Source organism: Bubalus kerabau, chromosome 9, assembly GCF_029407905.1.
Source record: "Bubalus kerabau isolate K-KA32 ecotype Philippines breed swamp buffalo chromosome 9, PCC_UOA_SB_1v2, whole genome shotgun sequence".
In the NCBI taxonomy this organism is placed as follows: domain Eukaryota; kingdom Metazoa; phylum Chordata; class Mammalia; order Artiodactyla; family Bovidae; genus Bubalus; species Bubalus kerabau.
The window spans coordinates 104,100,809-104,115,702 of NC_073632.1; the positions used below are offsets into that span (position 1 = coordinate 104,100,809).

At 46.2% G+C, this 14,894-nt stretch overlaps 1 protein-coding gene across 4 annotated transcripts in view; it reads left to right on the forward strand.

The window, feature by feature from the left end:
- The first annotated feature begins 1,409 nt into the window (after positions 1-1,409).
- Positions 1,410-14,894, forward strand: part of PNLDC1 (PARN like ribonuclease domain containing exonuclease 1) — a 247,762-nt gene continuing 234,277 nt past the window's right edge. For all 4 annotated transcript variants that reach the window (XR_008698449.1, XM_055536131.1, XM_055536132.1 and 1 more), the window contains exon 1: positions 1,410-1,413. The gene's annotated coding sequence lies outside the window, so the exon portion shown is untranslated. The remainder of the gene's footprint in view (positions 1,414-14,894) is intronic.

Sequence of the window (14,894 nt, forward strand, 5' to 3'; positions counted from 1 at the left end):
TATTCTGTTTCTTTTAAGAGTTTACTCCATAACAAGTAGCTACTCTACTCTTGGGTTATTTTTTAATGTAGTTTTTATTTTGTAAGTGTGGTTTGGAAAATTCCTGGGTATGCTCTGGATCTCAGACTAGACACACATACATCCTAAGCGCTGAGAATGCATGAAGGGGGCCCTGGTGGCTGCTGCCCCCTGGTGGCAAGGGTCCAGCGGCATACAGAAGGAACACCTGTTGCAGAGACACAGGTGACAGAGGCAGCTTCCAGTTTAGAAACAACAGATCCAGGGTTCAGTCACTGCAAATGCCCCACATTGATGTAAGCACTCATCTCTGCGAGCCTTGCGATTGTGTTCAGGTCCCCAGACCTCTTCCTCTGTGAGGGGCTGGCTGGATGCTATATTTTTGCTTGCAGTCTGGAGGGAGGCTGGTGAGCAGTCGGTGTCTGGAGCCCCCTGCATGCTTCTGTGAAAAGAGAGAAAAGAGAGACACTTCCAGAAACATGGTGAAAAATCACCATGCAGAACTTAGAGGCTAAAGAAACCCTGAAACACAAGGTAAAGACTGGGGGAGATGAAAGGCAAAGAACTGATGTTCTCTTGAGCTCCAAATCTCCCCCTCTTCTCCATGGCCCCTACCAACCCTCCCCACTCCTCACATCCAAACGTGCTCTCATGATTCCCCTACCTTGAAAGCTTGTGACCTGAAGTAGTGACTTCACCCCACCATTGCTCATCCACAGTGACCACGAAGTAACTGGGCCCGCATGGGTCAAGGGGGTTGACTGAAGGGCCCTGAAGCTCCATCCTGAGCCTGATCCATGCAGTGATGTGACTAAGGTTAGCGATCTGGACCATGACCGGAAGTGAACAAGAGCCCTGGAAGAAGTTCAGGGGGAGAGCAGAGACCAGGGGTGACGGTGGGCCAGCCCACAAGTTCCCACATGAACAGAGGAAGTCCAGCAGCTCTGCTCAGGGTCAGAACTCACCCAGCACAGAGTGGCACTCAGACTGGTGAGGATGATTCATCGTCATCAACTCCTCTCTGTATACGATTGATAGTATGGGCAGGAGCGAGAGCTGTGGCCTGCCCTGGCGGCTCAGCTGTAAAGAATCCGCCTGCCAATGCAGGAGACTCAAATTTGATCTGTGGGTCTGGAAGATCCCCTGGAGAAAGAAATGGCCACCCATTCCAGTATTCTTGCTACAGTTTCTATGGGGGTCACAAAGACTTGGACACAGCTTAGCGACTGAACTAAGGTCACCAGTTCCCTTGTGGCTCAGTTGGTAAAGAATTCGCCTGCAATGCAGGAGACCTGGGTTCAATCCTTGGGTTGGGAAGATCCTCTTTAGAAGGGAAAGGCTACCCACTCCAGTATTCTGGTCTGGAAAATTCCATGGACTGTATAGTACATGGGGTCGCAAAGAGTCGGACAGCACTGAGCACCTTTCACTTAGAGACTGAACAGCAGCAATGATAGCTGTAGCGTGTTACCTTGAGAGAACACTGGTGGCTGCATGGAGAGCTACAAATCAACCAGGGCTCAAGGAGAAAATCGCTCGCAGCCTCGCCTACCAGACAAAGAGGAAGAAGTCATCAAACTAGACCAACCTGGAACTGGAATTCAGTCTGGGAAGAGCCCCCAGGACTCTTCAACCCAACAGAAGTAGGAGTCCTCATAATCAAGGCCGAGAGGCAGGAATGGAAACCTGGAGGCCAGTCCTCGCCCAAAACTTCAACCACAACACTGGCAACTTACATGCATTGATTGCCTACCTATGCTGTGAACTTGACATTGAGCATCTCATCCTCCCCACATGAAGAAAGGTTATCCGGGTTCCCATTTTGGAGATGAGGAAGCAGAGCCTCAGAGAGCAGCCTGTGGTGACTTCACTCATAGGAGATGAAATCCAGATGAGGCCAAGGCACCCTGACTCTAGAACTCAGTGCTTTTATTCCACTTTTTCCAGTTTTACTGAAGCATAATTGACAAATAAATTGGATATATTTAAGATGTCCAACAAGGACATTTGGCAGAAAACAACAAAATTCTGTAGAGCAATTATCCTTCAACTAAAAAACAAATAAATATTTTAAAAAGATGTCCAACATGATTATATATGTGTGTGTGTGTGTGTACACACACACACACTGTGAAATGATTACTACAATCAAGTTACCATCCATCACCTCACATAAGTTACCAGTTTAAAAGTTATAGCTTCATATATTGGCTCCCTTGAGGAAGTCCCATGGAGGAGATAAAGGAAATAGAATTAGATGGGGCAAACTCAGCACCCTGCCATGCAGACACCAGGTAGACTCCGAGGGTACAGGTACAGGATGGCAGTCACCCAGTTCCTTCTCAGTGCCTGCGGCTGGCTGTCTTCAGCTGTTTGCAGTCCAATTCATTTCATTTCTTCTTTGGCCCTTGCATTACCCATCTCCTTTGCTCTTCTCAGTCAAGCAAACCTTTGACAAGTCCAAAGCTACTTTCGACAGGTCCTTGCCCTTCAGAGTATGGAAGTGCGTGATCCTTCCACTCCTTCACGTGAACACACCCTCCCCCACCAGAATTCTCCCTCACTTTATCCAGGTCCCTCTTCCCATGAGCTCCAACCACATGGATTGACTTCATGAAGACGGTCAGGGTCCAAATACCCCCAAAACTTATTATGAAAAGCTGTTGTTCAGCTTGATCTTCAGTTAGTGTTTGTTTAGAGAAAACAGCAAGAGTCATTTGTGTCTTCTTTGAAGGAATATGCTGCTGCTGCTGCTGCTGCTAAGTCGCTTCAGTCGTGTCTGACTCCGTGTGACGCCATAGACAGAAGCCCATCAGGCTCCACCGTCCCTGGGATTCTCCAGGTGAGAACACTGGAGTGGGTTTCCATTTCCTTCTCCAATGCATGAAAGTGAAATGTGAAAGTGAAGTCACTCAGTCATGTCCGACTCTTCCCAACCCCATGGACTGCAGCCTACCAGGCTCCTCCATCCATGGGATTTTCCAGGCAAGAGTACTGGAGTGGGGTTGCCATTGCCTTCTCTGTTGAAGGAATATGAACCTTCACCAAAGCCCATTTGAGGCCTTGAGTATATTCAGAGCTAAGGAATCTTTGTGTGCCCAGCTGAAGACTAGGGTAACACCTCTGTCTACTGTTGGATCATCAGATTCCCACCTTTGCTCCTATTGTCAACTTTCCAAGTTTGCATAAATAATCTTTATTATTCTACTTACTGTAAACTCCTTCAGAGAAGATGTCTGTTTTCCATAGTGCCTAGCACACATCTCTGCCAATAGTATAAAATGAATATATTTAATAAAATACATTAGTAAACTGTCAGTGCGGTCAGGAGATTTGGGGAATGGTAATTTTATAAAATTACACTTGTAACAAAGGTACACAGTCCAACTTCAACTAACAACTCACAAGGCACTAAAACAGACCTCAGTTTCCCCATCTGCTAGTTGCTGTGCCCTCTGTACAGATGAGCCTCCAGCCTCTGCTGCTAACTTGCTTCAGTCATGTCCGACTCTGTGCGACCCCATGGACTCTAGCCCACCAGGCTCCTCTGTCCACGGGATTCTCCAGGCAAGAATACTGGAGTGGGTTGCCATTTCCTTCTCCGGGAGATCTTCCCCACCCAGGGATCGAACTCAGGTCTCTTATGTCTACCTGCATTGACAGGCAGATTCCCCCTAGGAAGCCCAATCTCTAGCCAGAAGATATTTAGAACATTCCTCAAAATTTGTTTGATTAATTTTAAGACCTTGAGCTAAGTCAGCACTGGAACCTGATTATACACATCAATTTCCACAGAGATTGAGAGGCGCCTCCCAGGGGCCATTAGCCTCTCCTTCGCAAGAAGAACCCCAGTTTTTAGTTGGGACCATTGGTTCTCCAGCCTTTCCAGCAGCTAAAGGTAGGCATGTGACTGAGCTTCAGCCAATGACAAATGAGCAGAAATGTATGTGGCTCCTGAAAAGTGTCTGGAGGGAAGGAGCTGGCCCCTCTCCCTCCTCCTTCCTGCCATCTGGAAAGAAAAGCTGGTGGCTGGAGCTGATGATACAGAATCAAGACTTCACCTTGGAAATGAAATTCACACATAGGAAAACAATATCGAAGGCAGACTGAGTGCTAACGCCAGGGGACTGCCCACCAGCTCCAACCCTGCCCACGGCTGCCAACCTCTAGACTTATTCTGCATGAGACAGAGAAAAAAAATTTAACTTCTCCTGGAGAGAGGGCTTCTCCATTGCTCCCAGGCAAATCTAATTCAAGCCAAACTCAACCTGACATGGCAAGCCCTCCAGCCTTGCAGGTGTGTTTTTTAAGGTGGTGAAAATGCAGTGATGCAAATTAGTCTTAATGAGTCCACTGGGAGGAACTCCAGCAGTTAAAGAGAATTCAGGTTCACAGGGTCTAGCCCCAAGTAGCAATTTCTAGCATGCTTTACAATGTACAGCATAAACTGACTCGGTTCGGTCCTAAACTCTCTCCCATATCAAAACTCCCCTCCCCTTTAGGAGAAGCTCACATTCCTTTTGATCTGGGTGAAATTCCTACAGCTGCCCTCCGGCCCTGCCCATTTTCCAAGTGAAGCGATGAGGGAGGCCCTGAAAACAACCTGTCAATCACAGTTTCTGTACGAGACCAGCTCCGTTCCCAGAGCCTTCCTGGGGAATTGCCCCTGCCTGTCCTGCTTTCTGAAACATCATGACCCTCATAAATGAAGTTGCCTGGAGGAGAAAAGGGGCTTCCCAGGTGGTGCTGTTGGTAAAGAACCTGTCTCCCAGTGCAGGGGACTTAAAGAGACACGGGTTCAATCCCTGGGTCAGGAAGATCTCCTGGAGAAGGGAATGGTAACCTGCTCCAGTATTCTTGCCTGGGGAATCCCACGGACAGAGGAGCCTGGCAGGCTACCATCCATAGGGTCATAAACAGTCAGATACAACTGAAGCGACTTAGCATACATATCATGCAAGCATGAAGGGAGGAAAATCAGTACTTTGTAACCAAATTTCCAACAGTCACAAGGCCCAGGTTAATCCTTTGCTGAGATTATTGAGAGGGGAAAGCTGAATGTGAGTCCCTGCTATTCACAGGGTATCCAGGTTTATGCCCTTCAGAATACACACTTGGGGCTCCCTGGAGTCAAACATTTCTGTCTGAAACACATCGGGGCCCATTTATCAGCTACAGCATAGCTCCTAATTTCTTCTTTATAAACAGAAGATCAGAACTCTACTCAGCGTGATCCCCACCTTTATCAAGCCACTCAGGCACTCGCCAGCCAGTGTCTGAGTCACATGGTGCCCTTCAGGTTACTAAACCACTGTCTGATGATTCATAGACAAATATTTTTAGAATACTGTGTAGCTGTTACGAGGCTTGCAAACCCTCTGCAGCCCCTGAGCCTCTTCCCAGAAACAAGAAAACTCGATATCAATTAGACAAGCTTTTCTCCTAAACAGTGCCACCTTGAATCTCTGCACCCTTCAAAACCTCCTAAGCATCTGCCCTTCTCCTCTCTCCAAGCATTTAGGGCCCATGGACCCAGGGTTTACATTTTCTTCTCCCTCCTCCTAAAGTTCCCACTCAGGGCCTGATGCCTGCAAGGATGGGCTGGCTTGGATGGGGCTGGGGGCTCTCATCCCCCCTCTGCTGGAATGATCTCTCCCTTTCCTAGCCTCTCCAGCTGCCTTCTGCTCTATTCTCCCCCTTTACACAGAAACTCTCAGCCTTTTCCTCCCCTCCCTGCATTAGGAACTGGCTCCTCTTCAGCCCCGCTCTCTGGGGCTTCTGTGTCATTTTTCTCAGCCAGTCTCTGATTGCAGATCCAGAAGCCACCTGCTCTTCCCACCTCCCCCTCCTCTAAGCATCACTGGGACGTCTTTCTAGAAAATGTGGTTATATGCAGTAGACTGTGTTGAGGAAATAGGAAGATCTCACTTTTATTGAACATTTACTATCTGCACATAGTATATGTATTTTTTGCCCCTAGTACATTTTCTCATTTAATACTTACAGTGAGTCAAGGTGGTTTGTCTCGATATTCCCATTTTTTAGATGAGAAAAACCAAAGCTTTGAATGGATAGAAAACTTTTCCAGGATTTAGCATGTGCTAAAGTCTGCACTCATATCCAGGGTTGTATGACTTTACAGCCCATCTTTCCACTACAGTCTAAAATAGGACAGCTCTAAAAATAAATAAATAAATAAAGGGACTTCCCTGGTGGTCCAGTGGTGAAGACTCCATGCTCCCAAGGACGGGGCACGAGTTCGATCCCTGGTTGGGAAACTAAGATACTTCAAGCCACGTAGCATGTCCAGATTATTACATTAGCATGGCCTAAGAATTAATTAATAAAAATGGGACATCTCTGACAAATATATTAGAAATTATTACTATTTACCAGTTACCTGAAAATGCAATTCAATTATTTTACTCTGAATCCTGGAATTAAGGCAGTAAGAAAACACCTTGTCTAATTTGGAAAAAATTGTTGGATTTTTGAAATTTTTTTTTTTTTAATTTGAAGTCCCTTAAGACAATAGCATGCCAATTTCAGGACCAAGCTAAGAAAGAAGCACTTAAATCCTAATTTCATTTTTAAAGAATTAAGAGTTTTATTAAGGTCAAAAATGGAGCTTAAGACACAGAGTCCAAAGTTTAACTATCCTGAATTTAGGCAGGAACAATACAATCAAAAAAAGAATTTACGTAATAATCTGGACAATTTGGGGAAATATTTTGTAAATGTAATATATAAAATAAAGTTTGGTCACAGAAAGTCCCCACTTCACATTTATGATGCCAGCAGCAACTCAGCTACATCCATTTAAATTCATACTTTAGTTTCTAAAATTGCCAATTTCCTTTAACCCCAATCGGAGAGGGCAATGGCACCCCACTCCAGTACTCTTGCCTGGAAAATCCCATGGATGGAGGAGCCTGGTAGGCTGTAGTCCATGGGGTCACTAAGAGTTGGACACGACTGAGCAACTTCCCTTTCACTTTTCACTTCCATGCATTGGAGAAGGAAATGGCAACCTACTCTAGTACTTCAGGAAAAAGAAAGGAATATTTGCTTTCGAGTATGTGCCTTCTTTGTTTCAAGGGAAGGAAAGAAGGAGGGTTAGCCTAGGTGAACATCTCTGAGATTCTTATTACATATGTGGAAAATGGACTGAAATTGTCAAGAAACTGATTTCTGTAAGACTGGGCAGTCTCCAGGCAGGAGTGATTGTGGATTTATTCTCAGCAGTTGAAGTCACTGGTTTATCCTTTTTATTAAATTTTTCATCTTCAGCTTTCAGTGTTGTTGCCAAGTTCCATGAGAAGATGCTTAAAGACATGTTACTGGGAGCAAAGGGCCCCTTTGCTGTATGAAAGTAATCTCCCTGGTTCCCTCCTCCTATCCCCCAAGGCCTTCAACAGACACATAAAATACATAAATTCCATTTCCGTATGTGGCCTGGAATGCTAGTTGTCATCACGCTATTGTGTCTGCTGTAAATATTTGTGTTCTAGGAAGGCAACTGATTATAGCTCCGCAGAAGAGATGAGGGACCCACAGCCTTTACTCTCTTCCCATTTGTATCATCGCTTCCATTTCCTTCTCTTCTGAGAAGCTGTAGGACTGCTCCCCTGTAGCAGGGAAAATTCAGGTCCCACCCTAAGACCCAGAAATGGGAATCAGCTGGGTAGCACCTAGAGCTCAGACTTCACCTCCTCACCATTTGGGGCTGCAGCCCACCCACATCCCACAGGAGGGAGGCAGAGAAGGAAGGTTAGGGAGATCTTTATTGGGAGTGGGTGAGGCAGGACTACCATTAGTCTTAAGGCTCCCAAAACTTAATTCTGCCCAGCCTTCCTGCCTGCCAGGCTCCAAAATACTGTTGGCTGTTTCACAACACAGGGCATTTGTCCCACATGTTCTCAAGTCAATAAAGATCAGCTTTGTCCTGGAGTATTTAAAACATACAGAAAGGCAGAAAGAACGACGTAACCAACACCCGTTCCCATCACCCAGATTTTTAAAGCATTGAGGGCTCAGAGATGTCTAGGCAGGTGGACATTCCAGACCAGCTTTGCCAGTCAATGCCGCCCCTGATCACCTCCCTGTGTTGGGACACCCAGGGGTTTGCATCTCATGTATCAGCTAAGATGTGTAAACAGCACATCTAATTCCTTGAGCTGATGAAAGGTGCTGTGTAATCATGGTACGTGCTCCACCAACAGAGCTCACGCACCCAGAATATCCCTGCAGCATCCCAGGCTGGAGGCCCTGAGGAAGGACCACCTATGCATAGATGCATCGTAAATTGTGCTGAGTTCAGTGGTCACAATTATCCTAATTTGAAGCCGAAAGAACTCTCAGGGCACATCCAATGAAACTCTCACTTTACAGATGGCAAAAAAATTGATTCTCCTTTTTCCATACGTACAGATGGCCAACAGGCACATGAAAATATGTTCAACATCACTAACTATTAACATTGGTGTTAGTTGCTCAGCTGTATCGACGCTTTACGATCCCATGGACAGTAGCACACCAGCTCCTCTGTTCGTGGGATTCTCCAGGCAAGAATACTGGAGTGGATTGCCATTCCTTTCTCCAGGGCATCTTCTCGACCCAGGGATTGAACCCAGGTCTCCTGCATTGTGGGCAGATTCTTTACCATTTGAGCCACCTAATTAATAGAAAAGTGCAAATCAACCTCACAGCAAGGTTTTACCTCACACCTGTCAGAATGGCTATCATCAAAAAGACAAAAAAAAACATAACAAATGTTGTCAAGGATGTGGAGAAAAGGGAACCCTTGTGCACGTTTGATAAGAATGTAAATTGGTGCCGCCACTATGGAAAACAGTATGGGATTCCTCAAAAAAATTGAGAATGGAACTACTATACAATCCAGCTATCCCACTTCTGCACTTTATCCAAAGATATGAAAGAAGTAGTCCCAAAAGATACACACACCTTTATCTATGTTTATCGCAGCCCTGCTCCCAACAGCTGAGATACTGGAGCAACCTAAGCAAACGAGGTCCCTATCAATGGATGAATGGAAGAAGAAGATGTAGTATATTATGCAAAGGACTACTACTTAGCCATAGAAAAGACGAAATCTTGCCATTTGGACAACACGGTTGGCCCTTGAGGTTATTATGCCAAAGGAAATAAGCAGGGTCCCCAAGGTCACACTTGATAGAATCTGGGCTAGAAACTCTAGTACCACTCAGTCTGATGCTTTTTCCATCATCACACCATATTGCTTTCGTGAAGAGTAAAGTGGAATCCATGCGCTCCCACTTTGACCATCAACGAGGAGAAAGCAGGGAGCAAAGGTGGTGTTGGATGCGTTGCCTCCTTTTACAACATTGGTTTCATTTGGGGCAGGTTTCATCCCAATTTCCCAGCACCTTCTGTGGCTCCCTGTCTGGGCTCACCTCACTGAGCCCTTCAGCAACACCCCAGTCCCGTTCCCTCTGCCCTTTGCTGTGCCAGGCCACTCAGAGCAAGGAGCGATCCCGACAGACATTACACAGCTGGGTAACTGCCCGCTGGCAGCCCTCAGCGCCCAGTGCCCCTCAGACTCCCTGACACCTGACCCTGAACCTCTTCCTACTGTCATTGACAGGGAGCAGTTCATTGAGCCTTCTCCCATTCTCTTTCCCTCCACTATCAGAAAATCCAAGTGCAATATCCAAAATGCAAAAACACGAGGAAAGAAATAATATACAGGAAGAGAAAAGGAAGAGACGTGGATCCACCAACTAAAAATAATAATAATAATAAACCTAACACCGGAAAATAAAGAGCAGGCTATAATTCTGTCTTCTTGTGAACACATTTCCAAGTGACTAAATCTCCCGAGTATTTGGGTGAAGCAGTGAAATCAAATCTGGAGACACCAAGAAAGCTTGAACTTTCACTTCAGGGAGAAAGGGGCGTCTGGACTTCTAGTCACCTGGGTCTGGATACAAAACACAAATACAGACCCCGGTCCCAGCTGCCTCCCTGACAGGTCCTGGCTCTGCTCTCATCCACACAACGTTCCCTCAGGATGGTGACAGGGCCTGACTCCACACAGCCTGGATGACAGCAAGGAGGCCTGAGTCCAGGTCCAGAAAGAGGCCTGCCCGTGGCACTCAGAGCTCCTCCATCGCCGCCCCTGAGCTCCGAGAGACCTGATCTCCTGCCATCTCCAAGTCTGGCCTTGGGCCATGGGATTCAGATGAATTCAAGGGTTAGAGTCAGTCAGTTCAGTTGCTCAGTCGTGTCTGACTCTTTGTGACCCCATGAACCACAGCACGCCAGGCCTCCCTGTCCATCACCAACCCCCGGAGTCCACCCAAACCCATGTCCGTTGAGTCGGTGATGCCATCCAACCATCTCGTCCTCTGTCGTGCCCTTCTCTTCCTGCCCTCAATCTTTCCCAGCATCAGGGTCTTTTCAAATGAGTCAGCTTTTCGCATCAGGTGGCCAAAGTATTGGAGTTTCAGCTTCAAAATCAATCCTACCAAGGAACACCCAGGACTGATCTTTAGGATGGACTGGTTGAATCTCCTTGCAGTCCAAGGGAATCTCAAGAGTTTTCTCCAATACCACAGTTCAAAGGCATCAATTCTTTGGCTCTCAGCTTTCTTTACAGTCCAACTCTCACATCCATACATGACCACTGGAAAAACCATAGCCTTGACTAGACAGACCTTTGTTGACAAAGTTAGAGTAGCTGAATGCAAATATCCCTTTTACTTTAAAGCCCTAAAGACCCTGTGATTCCAGGGTTACTTTTCTGCAGGGCTGGGGATCCTGACATTCCCAGAAGGGTTTCCCCAAGTTGAGCCCTGTGGGCCCCAGAGAAGCCCTCATTGACCTGAAGAACCCCTCTTTCTTCTCCTCACCTTGGTTCCCAAGTCCTGGCAGTCAGGCAAGAGAGGAGAAAATACGCACGTGTCTGTGAGGAAACCTCATGAAAGTGGCAGCTGACCACTGACTAGGGCAGACAGGGAACCAGGCTGGGGACCATCCTCTCTGGGTGCCATGGAGACAGACACACAGTAGCCGCATCACCACCTCACAATACACTCCAGAGAGGCAGGCTTAGATCTTATGCTGCCTCCAGAACTGTCCAAGCTTGTGCATCCAAGCAAGTTACTTAACCTCTTCAAGACTCACTGTCCACCTCTAAAACGAGGAGGATAGTTTAACTTAACTCACAGGGAAAGGAAATCAGTCCTGACTATTCACTGGAAGGACTGATGCTGAAGCTCCAATGCTTTGGCCACCTGATGTGAAGAGCTGACTCGTTGGAAAAGATCCTGATGCTGGGTAAGACTTCAGACAGAAGAAGAGGATGACAGAGGATGAGATGCTTGGTTGGCATCACCAAATCAGTGAACATGAACTTGGGCAAACTCCAGGAGACAGGGAAGGACAGGGAAGCCTGGCATGCTGCAGCCCATGGGGTGGCAAAGAGCTGGACACAACTGAGCAACTAAAAAATAACAACAAAATGAGGAAATACACAAAAGTGTCTTAGCACAGTGACTGGGGCACAGTAAGCAAACAATATCATTCACCAGCAGGTCTCACAGGAGCTGAGAACTAAATAATCTTGGAAATATTATTAGATGGGTCCACCCATCTAGAAAGAGAAATTACTCTCCCAAGTTCATGCCTCTTGTTGGCACAGAATACATATCAGAATTTGTGTCCACTGGGCCACATCTGTGTGCTCCTGACTCCTCACCAGCTGAAGACTGTTCTCTGTCTCAGCTTAGCCCTTTTCCTAATGACCACAAGCTGTCTTAAATATTTGCTTGGTGTTTTCTGTTAAGCTGAAAATACCACCTTCTCAAGTGCCATTCAGCCTGATTCCCTTCTCAGAGAAGCCCTCGGACTCGGGAAAGGCATAGCATTTCATCCAGTATCTCTGTAAACTTGGCATCAGGCATCCTTCCTTTTCCTTTCCTACTTTTCTTTTTTGAGTCCTTTGGGTACTCACAGTCTCATGTACAACGAACTTTGGAAATCCAAATGCTTGTAATGGCTCGTGTCAAAGCTCTCTTCTCACCTTCTGTCATGAACCTCAGCCTCCCGGCTGACCTCTCATGTGTCCTTGAAGGTCGAGGGCTGGGTCTATACGTCACATCAGGTACAGAAGCTACCACTGGGCCGTGTCACCTGGCCCTAGGGACAGGGACACAACTCCCAGGACAAACATTTTACAGCTGCGCTGAAGAAATGTGGCTTCTGCTCTGGAAGTGAACTTCAGAAATGCCTTTTCTTACTAGGATTCTCACCAGCTACCCAGACACTTCTTGTCATAAGGCACTTGTTCAGTATCCATTGATCCGAAGTCAGCTAAATTCAAAGCTGACTCACTGGGTGACAAATATCCTTAGGGGCAGTGCCACAATTTATGAAATAGAAATTCTATTTTCAAAATCATTTCAACTCAACACATATTTATGGAGCACCCTGTGTGCAGGGCTCAAAACAGGCATTTTTATGTACTTTTCTTTGTTTAATCCTCATACTCCCCAACACGTAGGTTTTCTTCTGTTTCAGTGAGTATTTCGTGAAGGCAAAAGTGAACAGTAGTACAGCCCAGGGCCAGAGGCAAAAAATTATATATACATCCTTGTCATCAATTCAGTATAGTACTCATACATTTCTCAGGGCTTCCCTGGTGGCTCAGATGATAAAGAATCTGCTTGCATTTCTCTACTTATGTGTTCTATGAAAAACATGCTTCATTAGTGGAATTAATAGCCATATAGTTTTACATTAAAAGGATCAATTAAAGTGGTTTTATTCCGAGCAGGAAAATTTATGATAAGCCCTTAGTTGCTATTTTATTATTATCTAGTTACTGTTGCATTATCTTTTGGGAAGCCAGATGGGTAGTAGGAACTCAGAGAGCTCCTGTGATTCACGAGGATTTTCAGATTTTAACAGTTTGCTCAGCGTGACCAAGATTACAGCAGGGCCCAGGAGCGGGTATTACTGGAGTGACTGTTAACATGACCCAGAGCAGGACACACGTGAATCCCTCCACCCCTCGAGGGGGTCTGTGTGGAGGCCGACTGTGACCCTGGGGTGTCGCTCTCACATGGCGACACCGAATTGTGAAATCCTAGATAGACCCAGGATGGGCAGACAGCTGCTGCCAATTAAAACCAGCCCAAAGAAATGATCATTCTTATTACTGGGTAATTTATAACATTCTCTCTGATCTTCTGCCCTGGGAACCATGTGCTTCAAGACATCTTGCACAGGGATGAGAACGCCCGGCTACAATAAAGCCTTATTTAGGTTACTGTTTATTGAGATGACTAGAGGCCTCCCACCAGCCCGAGTTGGTAGATTTCAGCAGGATTTTGTCACTGCTGGAAAGCTGGCTCTCAGGCCTTGCCATGTAAACAGAGAGGCATTTCTATACCATCCGGTGGTGGATTAGCCCCTTGGTAACTTGCCGACATTCAGCCAAACTCTCAGGGATTCAGAATCCATCGCTGGCTCCTCCTCCCTCCACCCACCAACATCCTCGTTTATTATTCATCTCTTTTATTGAGCTTGTGTGTCCACATATTGTGTATGCTAATTTTTGATATTAACCTAAATAAAGCATCAACAGAAGGCAAATCTCCTGGTCCAGATGGACCAAAAGAAATAAAATCATTTCTGTCTTTTGCAGAAATTATTCCAGTGCTTCCTGCCAACAGTGCTGTGGTGGAAAGCTGCCTGAGAATAAGCATGTATGTTTCAACTTAGCTGGGATGTTACTTCCCACGTGTGGACGCAGCAGGGCCCGTGGCCTTTGGAGGAGGTGTCCAGGAGTGGGTCCTCCTCGGTGGCTGCTGAAGGCAGAGGAAGGCAGTATGTCCTGACTCTGTGCACATCTGGCAACCTCCTGCTTCCCAGTGGGTTCTTCTGCATATTCGCCAGCAGGAGAAAATGGCAGTATTTTTCTCACTGTAGATTGCAGCTTCAATTTTCTGATCTCTAATCTGCCTCTTAGAGTGTAGTCAGGGAGAGCTGACTCCACTTAGGTGATCAACTCTGGGATTCTGTTGATGCCTTGACCTCTGGCCACAGATAACCCTTATTACCTGGCCCTGGAGGTCCTGTCTAAGCTGTAGGTCAGTATCTTAAGGTCTGGTGGCCTGACTTCAAGGTCTGAGTCAGCTTGAAGCAACCACCATCTCCCATACAGGCCTGGGCTAGTCCAGCAGACCAGGCAGTGCGTGCAGGCAGCCAGCACGCTGTCTGCTCCCCGCCCCCCAATAGAGGGAGACCTCTCAACTATTCTTCCTTCTTGCAGATCCTGTTCAAATCATCCAGTATATACAGTACATGACAATTGACTGAGTTCTTTATTAATCACAACTTCAGTGCTGCTGTAGATCCCTCATTCACTTTGATCAGACTCTGATAATCCCAAATCTCTCAGCTACACATTTATAAATTATTGAGAAAGAATTTTTTTTTTTGGCCATGCTGCATGACATGCAGAATCATAGTTCCCAACTAGGGATCAAATCTATGGCCCCTGCAGTGGAAGCACAGAGTCATAACCACTGGACTGCCAGAGAAGTCCCAGGAAGGTATTTTTAGAAGGCACTTATTTGCCCTAAATGTATTTCAATTAATAAGGGGTAAGGGGAATCAGGAATGCTAGAGGTGGGATGTAAGCTGGAATTTTAAGCAGGACGATAAGTGCAGACCTTATGAGAAGGTAACATCTGAGCAAAGATCACATTTCACTGTACAAGGTATTGCAAGATAACCAAGGTGAATCAGACACAGCATCTGAGCCTAAGTAGTTTGTCTCTAGTGAAGGAAAAATTTCAAGACACACACCAAACTGAAGTCATAAAAGA